Source organism: Piliocolobus tephrosceles, chromosome 18 (genome assembly GCF_002776525.5).
Source record: "Piliocolobus tephrosceles isolate RC106 chromosome 18, ASM277652v3, whole genome shotgun sequence".
NCBI classification, from domain to species: domain Eukaryota; kingdom Metazoa; phylum Chordata; class Mammalia; order Primates; family Cercopithecidae; genus Piliocolobus; species Piliocolobus tephrosceles.
In genome coordinates this window covers 23,496,517-23,510,550 of record NC_045451.1, presented here as the reverse complement: position 1 = coordinate 23,510,550, position 14,034 = coordinate 23,496,517, and the positions used below count along the sequence as shown (strand labels likewise).

Genomic DNA, 14,034 nt, shown 5'->3' with positions numbered 1-14,034 from the left:
TTTTATGTTTTTGGAACATGTCACTCAAACTATAATCTGCAGTTTTGTCTTCTGAGAGATGGGAATAATAATACCTGCTTTAAAGAGCAGTTGTGATGATAGATTAGATATTATACATGCAATTTCATGATAAATTACAAATTAGTATCTAAATATCAAGAGTTGCTATGAATGTTATTCTTCCCTCCTATAATTCTTTCTTTTAAAGTTTTGTTTTATACTAGACACATTTTTGCATGGTTTGTCTCCTCTGTCATTGTCCACAGGACTCAGAAGCTGTAGGAATATTCAGGTGCATACACCAGGCCCAGCTTCATCTCTAACTTGTGGCAAAGGACTGTACATCCTGGGATGAGACCATATGCTCCCCTGTGCCGTTTAGACAGAGCCTGGGGAGAGTGACTTCCCAGGGTATCCACGTTGAAATCTCTCCTTTGATTCTTATTCAAATGTAAGTCATTCTCCGAGGCCCATAGAAAGTCAACGTCATCCTGGAAGCTTTGGGTTTTATTTCTTTAATGTACTTTGTGTATACATTAATTATTAAAATTAAAATCTGTACAAAAGAAACTATGTCTCTTATAATGTAGTGATTCACATATAATAGGTTCTTGGTACTTACTGAATGACGAATGATTGGATCAATTGACGGATGGATGGATGGACGGATGGATAGATATGTTGTCCTTGTTCTGTTCATCCAGCTGTCTCAGCATGGCTAAAAGTTACCTACATGTCAGGAGCCTGATATTTCCCTTTTCTTTACTACCCAAATGAAATGGCTCAAGCTTCTATCCATGTCCTCCACACTCTTCCTGAAACCTTTGAGGATTCCCAAAGGGAGGCTGATGTTCTCCAGGGTCAGTCATTGGGCAGCCTGCCCTGAATTAGCTGTCTCAGCTCCCATAACCAACATCCTCTTTCTACGCTGCTTTGACCCAGGCTCAGTACTGCTCCACTCTCTGCCAACACCCAACACATCTCTAGGCAGATCTTAACTAAAGCTTTAAAGATAGAAATGAATGATTTCAGCACAACTCAGAATAGGAAACATTGACAACTGAATATTAATCACCACTACTCTTAAAAGCCCCTCAGCTATCCACTCGGCCTGGACGTCTGCATGGCTGTCTTTTCTTTCTAGGCTTCTTGCCAGCCTCTTGCCAAGTTGCTCAGCCCTCTCCAACCACCAATGAGGCATCAGTGACCAGTTCCCAAATTCAAGTTAATTTTTTATGTAGTGCAGCTTAGCTCTCTCTCTTTTTTTTATCCTATCTTTTAAGACAAGAAGGGCGTGTTTAAAAAAAAAAAAAAAAAAAAAAAAAGAGTGCATCAGAGTATTTTCCTGAACAAAAAGCTATCTCCTCTGAGGTTAATAATTCCACTTCTTTGCCATGCAAAAGTAATGGAAAGTCGGTGTTTTGTTTGAAATAGTAAATATTTGCTGAATTTGTCATTTTTAAAGTTTTTTTCACTTGAGATTTCCAGAATCATGGGAGTTAAACTTATCTCCTCAGTAGCTTCTCTCTGGTAATTGAATACCCTTAGGACTATTCATTCCATCTACCTCCAGAAGCCATCACCAAAAATTAACTTCTCACCTTCTCGGAATGCCACATTTTAATGGACATTAACAATAACATAAAGTTTGTTCCGTCTTAAATATATTCAGTAACTTATTAATGCATACCAGACACTTGAGTGCAGACTTTTTTTCACGTCATAAACATTGATCATAAGAAAAGCTTGAATTATCACCAAACTTCGAGCTCACCAGTTAGTCTCCATCTGTTATTGTTATTTAGGTTTTAAGACAAAAAGTTCAGCAATGAATATGTTGGGTCTACCATGTCTTCAATCTTAAACTGCTTATTTCTTCCTCATTTTCTGCTTTCTATATGGTCCAGCTCTTCCATTGTCTTTCATATGAAGTTTTGTCTTGTAACTAATCCCACAGCCCTTTTCTCTGAAATTGAGTGCCCTATCTGCCTATATGCAGTTACTACCATTCTACTCCAGATTTTACACTGCTTCTGCTATGTGATATCCTGGCTCCACAAACAAATTATATAATTTTTATTGGTGGGAGGCAGGTCTCATGTTTATTTATGAATCCATCCTGGTGCCTACCACTGTGCTAAGTGCCATAGAAAATACTCAGCAAACACTGTTTAGCATCTAAATAAAATAAAGAATTGCTAAAAGTGTTTTTACCATTTAACAGTGTAATATAGAAGCTTAAAGCAGGAAGAAACTTAGACCTCCCTCTTATGCCAAGTAGAGAATTTTATTAACTTGGTCATTAGTCAACGAATATTAAGCTCTATGGGCAAACAGCTGTCTGTTAAGCACTATGGGAGACACATATAGTAGATAAAGCAAGTTCTTGCTCTCATGAAAGTTAAGATTTCTATTAAATATTTTCATTTTGCTTCACTGAAAAGACATTTAATTTGTCATACATTTATAAGATATGGGTCAGGAAACTTCAACACATTTAAACTCAGGTAACTATATGGTAAGCAAAGGCAGAAAAAGGAGGGAGCTGCTGTTGAAATATCTAATAATTTTTAGTTATTTCAGGGCTAAAAACAGTTTGTCTCTATGAAGTCATTTTAATCTAGTCCAATTGTTAGACAGAAACATTTTACAATGCAGACATTTTTGGAAGGCAATTGATCATGTATAAAAAAAAGATCTGTATTTTTCAAGCAAGATAGTGGAGTGTTAAATTTTCTGTTGAGGGCAGCTCTCCAGCAGTGCATTTGATGACTCCATTGACATCCTGCTGCAGTTTCTTTTAAGGAAGGGTAATTCAAATTTTTGGTTTCTTTTTTTAAATTTTCATCACCTCTGTTAGAGACAAAAATATGGGTTCCCTTACAAGTGATTATTTAAAAATGTGTAAGTCAAACAAACAGTTAGCGTCCGACCAGACTGTCAATACTAATAGTTATGAGAATTGGGATGGTGCCCCCAGCACAAGCAGTCTTTTTGGAAACATTCGCAGGGATGCCCTGGAAAATGTGAGGTTAAGAGAATATGAGAGGTAATCTTATATGGCAGGAGAGCCTGCTTGAAATCTTTCTAGAAAAACAAGCAAAATCAAAGGCCAGTCCCATAAAATTTCCAAAACCCTTCACTGAGTGGAGTATTGCAATCATAAAGAAAGTCCCAATAGAGAAAAAAACAAAACAAAACATAAAGCATCAAATCTTATCCAACTTTTTGACAGCTAATCACAGCCGTGTTAAACGCCACTGGGACTGTGAGCTTGAATGGTGCCATTCATCCTTTCACCTGTGAAATGTTGGCAGATAATTTATGTATTTCACATTTAATGAAGCAAACCACCATACCACCCTACCTAAGAATGTTCTTCTATGCCCTCACCTAAGAATTAGATGCAGACGCCGCCAAGGCTTTCTGGATACTGGCAGAATCAAGTTGTTTGCTATGCAGTGTCTGTCCTCCCAGTCTTGCCCCACAGCAAATACTTTAGCTTCACTTAGGTATAAGCCAATCAGAGTTAATCCAACTATCCCAAGGAGGGCACAGTAAAAAATGCCTCATTTGCCAACTTCTGCCCTCATTTGGTTTATTTTGAGCACTTCATTAAAAATAAAATGTATTATCACCTCTTCATTTATCTTCCCTATCCAGAAGGTTTGGCTGAAAGATTGATCTGATTCCAGATACTAAGGAAGTATCACTTTGCAGCCAATCACTCTGGGTTTTCTGGTATCCTAACCCAATGCTTTTAATAGAGATGTGTTTTCCAATGCAGACTCTCCAAATGCTATTTCCTACTAGTGTGCAGGGAGAAGCAATGCTGACAATATTTCTACTCATCTTTTAAGTTACTGGAAGGTGATTCTCTAGCATATGGCTGTTAAGTTTAACAAAAGTGGGGGGAGGAGGAGAGAGGCCTGGCCATGAACATTCAGGAAGCTGGACCAGCGCCACCTGAAGGAGCCAGGAGGCCAGGAGGCCGGATGTGCACAGATCCCTGGGAGGAAAAAGAAGCCAGAACAGCTTAAATGGTCAAAGAATCAAATGTAAAGTGAGCTGCAAGGGTCAGATCTGGATGGAAGCCCAAATTCTGAGTCTCCGCATCCGTCCGGGGATAAACTTGGCTCCCAATCAGGGCTGACAATTAGGCCGTACAGTTAATATTTTTACAGCTGTTTTATTAATAACACATACAGTGCATCCAGCCAGGATTTGTTGGAGACACCTCAGGAAAACGAATGATGTAAATAACAGATGGATGTAGAATATCCCTACAAACAGGCATAAAGATATTCCCTTCTTGTTTAAAAAGAATTTAAATAGACAGATTGTAGATAAACAGGCAGACAGAAAGGGGGAGAGAGAGGATTTGTGATATTTGAGGTGGTGGTTTCATGTGTTCACATGGTGGAAGACATGGACATAAACATATATACTCTCTGTACGGGAGGAGATGCTCAAAGCTTTGGCTTCTGGAAAAAAAAGTTTCATGGTGCAAGGGCTGAACACCACAGCCTGGTGGCCCATAGAAGCAGGGGTGCTGATGTGGCTCCTCAAATAGCTCCTCTGATATGTCATCCAAGTTCAGAGACAACTCGCATGGCTCGTCCAGGCATGACTGAGCCCAGCCTTGACCCCCAGGCTGTCCTGGGCATACTTCCCTCTTTCTCCATGTCAATCTGCCATTCGAAGACCCAGTGTACTCTTTTCAATTTTGCATCAGAACTAGGAGCAGTGATATTTCAATCTGAAAAGAGAAATTAAAAATTGAGGATCTTCATGTCTTTTGTTTTCACTCCTACTAATTTTTTTTTTTTTTTTTTTTTTTTTTTTTTTTGTACTGCTTTTTCATGTGCCTGCTGCACTGTGCTCCTACCATACTTTGCAACCAGATGGCTCAGGAACGAAGAACAAAGGCCACTAAAAAGTGGGCGGGGAGAAAAGGAGAAAGAAGCTGAGGACTGAAAGTCAAGGCGAAATCAGAGATGGGAGCAAAGCTCAATTGCTTTAATCACTGATAAATTTTGGTTGAATTATGAACCTAGAACAGACACTCTTCCCAGTGATCCTGTATGTGTGCTGTGTGTGTGTTGTGTTGTGTGTGTACCACACGCATCCACATCTCCAGTCTTTTATTTCATTAGTAGGCATTAAAGCCAGAATCCTGTATTCTTTGATATATCTCTGTGTTCCCTGACATGTGTCGAAAGTGGCATGAGATGTCTTTTTCCAGAAAGCGAATGGTTGAGCTCAGATCCGGGCACTGAGAATGAGCCCCTCTGCTTGGGAAGAAAGTGTGGTTGATTCAGACAGGCTCAGGAGTTATATGACCTGCCATTTCACAGTGGGTGACCTCGGGCATGTCACATCCCTTCTCTCCTTAGTTTCCTTCTCCAGAAATATCTACCCCAAGGGATGCTGGGAGTGTTAAATAGAGTAACATGTTACAAACTGAGAAGCACTGTATGAAAAAATTGTGATTATTCTGGAGTATTGCAACCTCTTGCAACATTTTACAATGGCCAAGAATTGTCTTCGATGCTTTGCTATGACCCTCCCCACTGAGTTTCATGCTTCACTTAGATCCCCAGCTAAGCCTGCCTCTCCAGATCATGCCGTACACTGTGAATCTTACCCATGGCTCCCAGTTGAATTTACTGTTTGTGTACCATGGGAATTTTATTCGATTATAGAATGACCTAATGGTCATTTAGGCAATTAATTACTTTGCTTGTGAACCATACAAAGGTTTGATTTTTAAGCAGACCCAGAGCCTTCAAGCAAAAGGAATGACTATCTAATGGTGAAATTTCATATAGATCAATGGGACTCAATAACTTTAGAAAGAATATGTTTGTTTTACTTTTAGTCAAGAATACACACAGAAGCCTATTCTGACACCTGGTAAAGTCAAGCCAGAGTCCATGCATTAATAGGGGTATGAGCTAGGAAAGAAGAAAGACTTCATGTGAGGTTTATGAGTGCTTCTGCTAAAACCTTACTTGTACCTTTACATCCTGCAATTGAGCTGAAGTTTTCCAGTATGCGTAGCTACACTCTTCTCAGCCTCAGACAGGGTGGGGATACTTGTGAAAATGACACTGCTTGATATTTTCATTTTAAATGAAGCCACGTGTACAGATTATGCCTTCTCTGATACTCATGAGGACTCTGGAAGACACTGAGTGAAATTTAATGAAATGCAAACAGATAAAGTGACCCCCTTATCTCCCAGGGCTAGGCAGACTTTTGAAATGCACCTTCTCCTAGTCAAGAGGAAGGGAAATGATTGGTCATCCTCCTTCACATGGAAATTCAGGCAAAAGACCTGCGCCCATCTGTACCAGGGGCCCAGTTACTAGCTGATGCTCAGAATTTCACATGTTTGGCAGCAAATCATAAGAAAAATTAAAGACTTGGGAGTCAGCCTGTAAGTTTCAAATCTTGGCTCTCTTGCTAACTATATGTTCTGAACCTCTCCAAGATTGCTTAATTTCCTCAGTCCTTGTAAAACAGCATCATGATTACCTAACACATAGGGTTGTTGGGAGTGTTCAATGAGATGATGCATGGAAAGCAATTGACACAGTGCCTGGAAACATAGTAAGTGCTAAAAAATGTTACATGAGAGTTTTATCATTATGGCTCAGTGAGCAGGTCCCTTCTATTTCTGGGAATCATAGAAGATTAGAGCTGGACAGAAACTTAGAGGGGTGTTTTTCAAAACTCTTGACCCAAATGTTTATTAAGAAAAACATCTTATTGTATAACCTAGTACAGAAAAATATATTACTTGCCAGTAATATGGAAAGTTAATGTTTTTCAGAAATTGTTAAAAACTGGGGCTTGCTTGCGATTGCTTCTGACATTTACCTCTTTATGTTTTTCATTTTTAAAAGTTAATAAGCATGTTATAGAAGAACAAAACAATTTCAATACACACACATATTAAAACAGAAATTTCCTACAACAAAGCTTACTTTCATTACCTGTAATACACTCTGACATTTTCTCTTCGGTTTGATTCTGTTTTGTTTTCTTCTAAAATACTGGTGAGACCCACCAAATCGTCCTTAAAACCTCTTAATGAGTCACTGCTAATGGTTTGGCAAAGCATTTCTTTTTACAGATAAAGGAGTAGGGCTCAATGTGGTTTGTCCAATATCCCTTAAATGACTAGGGGCAGATGTTGGTCTTGGACCTACGTCTCTGGGCTTCCAATCTGGAGAGACCTAGAGTCACTAAAGGGCACCAAGATGCAAGGCCTTGCTTTTGCTGCTTTTGTATCCTGAAAGTCTGGAGCAAGAGCTTCTCTGTGAATTCATTGCCACTCAGAACATCCCAACAGACGTGTGCAGGTCACTCTGACACACTTGAAAATTTCCCGAACCTTAAGAAAGATCTGTTTTCCTCACTGCATTGGCAACACAGTTGGAAAGTTACTTGAATCTTTTTCAAAAATTGTTTATAGATTTGAAAACTGTTTTGGGTTTGTGATTGCTTCTGTTGTTTGCCTCTTTGTATCATCTCGTTTTTGAAAATTTAATAAACACTTTGCAGAGGAGCAAAATAATTGGTCACACACTTGTGGGTTCCCAGATTTGTTTTACATGTGTATGCAATACAGAGTAACTCAAAACATGTTCAAACCCAATGCGTCAAATCATCTCTGATGCTGTGGTGAAGACCAAAGCAGAATCTGAGTGAGCACCCACGGCCCTAGACCACATCACTCACTAGGCCTCTGACAGCAGTGCTCAGGGGACAGATCCTAGCCCCAGTGACGCATGTGGCACCATTACAGCCCACAGCTGGAAGCTGCTGTGAAAGGCTCCGTCTGAAAGCTGGAGCACAGTCTGGGGTCCCTTAGCGTTGGAGGATTTGCCGAATTTGTGACGCCGAAGGAAGCAGCAGCCGCTGTAGGAAGCCCCACGAGGCGGGAACATCTCCACTCAACTCCATTCACTCAGCTTAGCCCCATCCACAAGGGGCTGCTAAGCAGGGCTTGTCTTTGGCCAGTTTGTAAAGCAGGTGGAGGTTGATGGATCACCTTTCTTTCTTTGTCTGGCATCTCCAGGAACTTCTTCCTCTGTCTTGAGAACCCTATGAGCCCCATTATTCATAGGAAGAGGGTTGAAAGCCCTGTGGGTTTACTTTTCCTTCCAAATCCTTTGTAGAGTGCTCTCTATAGAGATCATTGATCTGCTCTTGCTATCTTGGATCATTCAGGTCTTGAATGCTGACATTTGTGAGATGATTTCAAAACAACCTTCTACTTCCATCCCACCTCACTTTCTTTGCAACAATTTGTACCTAATAAGACCTGGTTAACTTGAAGGCATTTTTACTGCTTTTACTTTCCCATGAAGAAGAAATTGGTTGAGAAGCTTTTGTGAAAATTCCAGCAGACCTTTAAGTGGTGACCATCTGGTTATTTGAGAAGTCAAGAGAGATGTAAGCAGCCTGAATGTAGGATCAATGTAGGCAAAGCATTTGGGTCATTCAAGCTCCAAATTTTGATTCACCTGAAATCTGTAACAAAAGTGGATCAGATACTCACTTTCTAAATTATTCATTCATCTATACATTTATGTGAGATATTTTATTTAACAATACAGTTTAAATTGTCACTGTACTTCACACTAGACACAGGTTCAGGTTTACACTGATAAAGTAGATTAGCCTAAGATATATCCAGGTCACGTGAGGATATCTGTATGGCTTTGCCACAGAGCAAAGGTTCAGAAATCCAAGTCCTGTTACTCACGGTGTCTATCAGTTGCCCATGGGGAATCATGGCAGCAGATATTTTTTCTTCATCTTAGACTCGGCTGGAAGATTTTGTACGCTTGATGTGCAATATCGCCAAAACAATTTCAAATAAAGAAAAGTAGTTTATCAGTTTGGTACAAATAAATTTTTAAATCAATTTGGCCACATAGGTTTGATTAATGGTTTGATTATCTTAGTTCATGACTATAGTTATGTAAATACAGACACTATGTGAATGATTTGGCCACAGACGCTCCTTACATGTAACTGCCAACTCCTTCACCCTGCACTCATGGTGCAGTGATTTAGTTACTGTCTTTTATTCCAAACCTGGCCTTCTATGATCTGTCCTATGATATTGCAACCAGGACTCTGAAAACTATTTTTCCTTTATTTCCAGTTAGGTTCCTCCAATAGACGATACTAGAGAAAAAAAGCCAGGAGAAGAAAAGAGACTTCTTCCTTCAGGGTCTAAGCTCTTCCTATAGCATTATTCTGGGAACGGCATGTCCTACTCCTTCTAGCACAAAGAACCAGCTTCCTCATACCCCATTAAAGAAGTGCAGCATCCAGGTACTTCCTCTGCTGGGTCTGCATCACATTCTCCATTTGGCCCCTCCTTTGAACTGCCAGATCTCTGGCTAGATTGCCTTTTTGTTCTTGAATTTTCTAAATTCCTTTACAAAATTTCTCAGTTGAAATTCCCAATGTGGTTTTTATTTCTCTCATGGACCCTGAATGTACAGTACTTATATTAGTAGTAGTCCCAGAAGAGAGGTCCTCCAAATGGAGTTATGGGATTGGTTTAAATCCCTGGGCTTGAGTGCAATGCTGCACCCTGCTCATGGAAATGAAATATCAGTATTTTATGGCATGCAGTGGTATCTCGACTAATTGTGACTAATTGTGATAAAAGTGCCAATTGAACCAGTGCCTTAGGGGACGAAATAGCTGCTGAACTTGGCCTTCATGGTAGCAGTGATGGCAGTGATGATGATTTCAAGAACAATGAGGTATGAGGGCTGCTTCGAATGAACTGGGGGACTTAAAGGAGGACAATGACAAGTTCAGGGCTTTAAACGCTCAAATTATAGTGAGAGAACTAGAAAGCTTTTGCTATGGCTGCTCCTAAAGACTCTCTTCCTATAACCGCAGAGCTGACTTAATTGAAAATCAAACTCAGATTCTTATTATGTGGATTGCAAAATTACACAGACTCACCAGTCTTCTTATGTGAAATATAGGGTATTGACTGGGGAGAGGTGGGACCTTGACTCTTTGGACGTGGCATCTGGATCAATTGAATCAAAGCTGAGAATCTTGAATCGCCAAATGGCTGTGAGCCTCCCTTCCCAGTAGAAGCAGCTTATTCCCCTCAGTTTGAGAAGACTAGTTTCCCTTTGCTTGAAGACCCTGTAATAATCTCACTGGGGCAGCTGCCTTGCAAGAGAATGTCTATTCTCCTTAAAACTTTCCCCAACTACCACTTACTACCTCTAGACCTATAACCAAGATCGTTTCTCAAGTCTGATCTGGAAAGAGCTAGCTTCTACTACACAAAAACAAATAAAATTTTGTTAATTTATAATGATAGAAACCTAGCGTATGTGTGGGAATGACTTCTAAGGGTGTTAGATGATGGAATGTAACATTGGATTGAATTGAATTTATTGATATGGATGCACTTAACAGAGAGTCTGGATTTGCAAATGTTCAGTCGTCTTTCTGGTGCCTTTTGTGTTGTCTTACTTCACTTCCCTCTTACTCCCACTTCCCTCTTACTCCATGTGCATCCTCAGTTTCTCCAACTATCACCTCCATCTTGTCTTGTTCCTCAACTCACCACAGACTCTTCTACTTGACCATGTTTTTATCTATTTCTCTTTCTCTTCCTCTTCCTTGCTTTCCCTCTCCTCTTTCTCAAGAAGAAAAATAGTTAGAGTAGTGCTGGTGGTGAATCTATATGAAGGGAAAGGAAATTTATACATTTTAAAGGGAAATTAAACAAAATAAAAGTCCACATCATCAAATTCCGAGTGTATTCATGCTCCCTAAACTCCCCCTTCAGATTTCCCACCACAACTTCCATTTACTTCCTTATTCTCATCTAATTTAGATCTTAGGGACAGCTAGGATCTTTCGCAAATAAGATAATTGAAGGCTAGAAATGTTCAATCATCTTCATGATTTATACTATCTTCATGTGTCATTTATACTATCTTCTATGGTACTTTTCTTCTTTAGTATTACAAATATATAATATTTTATTTCCATTAAAGGTTAGATTTTTATTTATATGTTTGTTTCTTGTTAATAACCTGGAATAGATTTAAGATTTTGGTAGCACAATTTTGGGGTAAAATAAATTCAAAGTGGCAAATCATCAATTTCAAAGGCAATTTTAAAATAGAACCTATTTTTAAGCTGAATATTGCCTGTATAATCCTTCAGATAAGAAACGAGGAAGGAAACCAGTAATTAGACTAAATAGTTAAGATCATAGACTTTGGGGTCAGACTGCCTGGGTTCAGATCCCAGCTCTGTCACTTACTAGCTGTGAGACTTTAAGCAAATTATAAGAAACCTCTCTAAGGCTGGGTTTCTTCATTTGTAAAATAGTATCAAGCACATGGTTTTGTTGCAAGAATTAAATGAGCTAATCGGTGTTAAAAAGTAGAATAGTACTTGGCACATAGTAAGCTATATACATGTGAACTTTGTTCTTAATAGCCTGCTAAGAGCTTTTTTAATCCTGATTTTATATACAGGACACTTAAAGGTATCAACTAACATGCTCCAACAGCATGACTGGTAAATGAAAGAGCTAAAATTTGAAACCCCTCCATTGGATTCTAAAGCCCCTGCCCTATCTCTTACACCACGTGGCTTTCTTTTTAATAGTCTAACACACAGAAATCTATATGTGGCATGCACCACATCATAGAAGCCACAGACTAAATACCTTCCAATGTATGAGAGTTTCATTCACAAAAGTAGCTTTTTCTTTTCTCTTTTTAATTTGGAAGGCATTTTTCTAGTCACTAATGGTGTAAATAGGATTAAATAGTTTGGGACAAGAAAAGATTGAGTTATTGACTGTGTATAAGAAAAGAAGAAGAAAAGTGACAAACTCGGCCTTTCTTCTAGGATGACCCTCCAAAGTAAGCCACAGAACTTCCTGGAAGTAATCTTATCCTTTTTTACTTTTAGACTCAGAAGTGGTCCCTTATTGATGTTCTAATCTCTGTCATTTCATCTCATGTTTTGGTGAAAGAGGAAAAAAACTCCATTCTTCCATCTAATTTCTGACTTATACAAAAAAGAAGGCTTTAAGTGTTATGAATTTTTAATTTTTTTTCATTTAGTTGATTCTCTTGCTGAGAAAAGTGACTGCCAAAGAACTGTGCCTAGTATGAGCAATAAACATCAACACTATCTGCTGCATTAATAATTTAAGCAAAAATAATCAAACAAAATAATCTGGCAGGTCCCACAGGTGAATCATACAGAGTTTAAAAAATGCTGGTATGTTCGAACCAGGCAACTTTTAAATGAAAATTTACTCCAGTGTGGACAGAGATGTGTTAGAGAGGCCACTGATAACATCCATTTGATCTTATTGTTTTTGCCAGAATACATTCATACCTAACACCTCAATAGACTACATGTTCCCCATGGAATCGAGTTCAAAGCCCTCTGTAAAGTGGCTATATCCCATCTACTCTGAGCTGATGTTTAGCAGGTACTTTTGATTGGTTGGGCATTCATTCTAACTGGTCAGTAGCCTTATCTTATTTTTTTTTATTAATTGTTTTAAATATCATTATATTTGTTTTCTGTTGCTGCAGTAAGACATTGTCAAAAGCTTAGTGGCTCCAAACAACATACCATAAGTATCTTGCAGTTCTATAGGTGTGAAGTCGAACCAGATCTCCCTGAGCTAAAATCATGTTTTGGGCAGAGAGGTGTTCCCTACAGAGGCTGTAGGGAAGGAAGAATCCATTTCCTGCCCTGTTCCTATTCTAGACGCTGCTCACATTTCTCATTTTGTGGTGCCATTCCTCCATCCTCAAAGCCAGCGACAGTGAATGGAGTCCTTCTCACAGCATTTGGCTGCAAACTTTTCTTTTGCCTCCTCTTCTACTTATAGAACCCTTGGGACACATTGGGCTCAACAGCATAAACGAGGATAATCCCTCTATTTTAAGGTCATCTGGTTAGCAATCTTAATTCCATCTGCAACCTTAATTCCTCTTTATCCTGTGTCCTAACATATTCATAGATCCTGGAGATTAGGACACAGACTCCTTTATGTGCCATGATTCTGTCTACTACAGCTATTCGTGCAATTCTCCCTGCATGCTTTCTACCGATCTCCCAAACATGTGCTTTTCTGACATCAAGCTGAGCTCCTTTTTGATCCTCAAGGTGAATGCTTTTTTCTATCTCTATGCCTTTCCTAATTCACTTCTTCCTTCCAACTAAGTCCTCTTCCTTTTCTTCAAAGCCTGTCCACATGTTTAGGTCCAGCTTAAGTTTCACCTCCTACATGGAGCTTTTCCCATTGCAGAGTGATCATCTTGTTTTTGTTTCTGTTTTTCCCTTCTTTTCTTATGTTCCATTAGAATTCCATTACATTAACCCACAGGAAATTGCAATAGTTTTTTTTTACTTACAAAAAGAGAAATTGCATATGATTTAACCTAATACTTAATTGTCCCCTATTTATCATTTAGTTGTTCCTGAGTTAATTTCTATCCATATTTGTTTTTTCTTCCTATTTGAATCGCAATCCCTTTTAAACCAGAACTATGTCTCATGCTTTTTTGAATTACCTTCTACTTTCCAATTCTCACTTGCTCAAAAGATAGTTCATTCAGTGTTGACATAGCTGAGCAATGTTTTACCTGCTATGGTTACTTTGTTGAAAGCCACAGAATAACAGTCTGGCCCAACTTAAGGGAAAGAATTAATTTGTTAGAAAGATAGTGAACTTAAAACTCCCACAATTAAAGTAACAGTCAAGCAACAGAGCATAGAGAGCTAAAGTCACTTCTGAGATGCATATAATATTGACTATGAGTGAGTTAGTATCAGTATATTTGGTCCTGTGACAAAATTCTAGAATAGAGATTATGCTGGCTTAGGCCATGTCATGTCCCTACTTTGTGAATGGAAGATGTAGCTAGGAGGGCACTGTGATTGACAAGTCCATTAGGAAGATCACATAAAATGTAGGGATAGTAATTT

General features: G+C 38.9%; 1 non-coding gene across 1 annotated transcript; it reads right to left on the bottom strand.

Moving 5' to 3' along the window:
- Nucleotides 1-226: 226 nt before the first annotated feature.
- On the bottom strand, nucleotides 227-424 carry LOC111546879. Its single transcript, XR_002732960.1, has one exon. It is a non-coding gene; the product is annotated as a small nucleolar RNA SNORA73 family (small nucleolar RNA).
- Nucleotides 425-14,034: the final 13,610 nt, after the last annotated feature.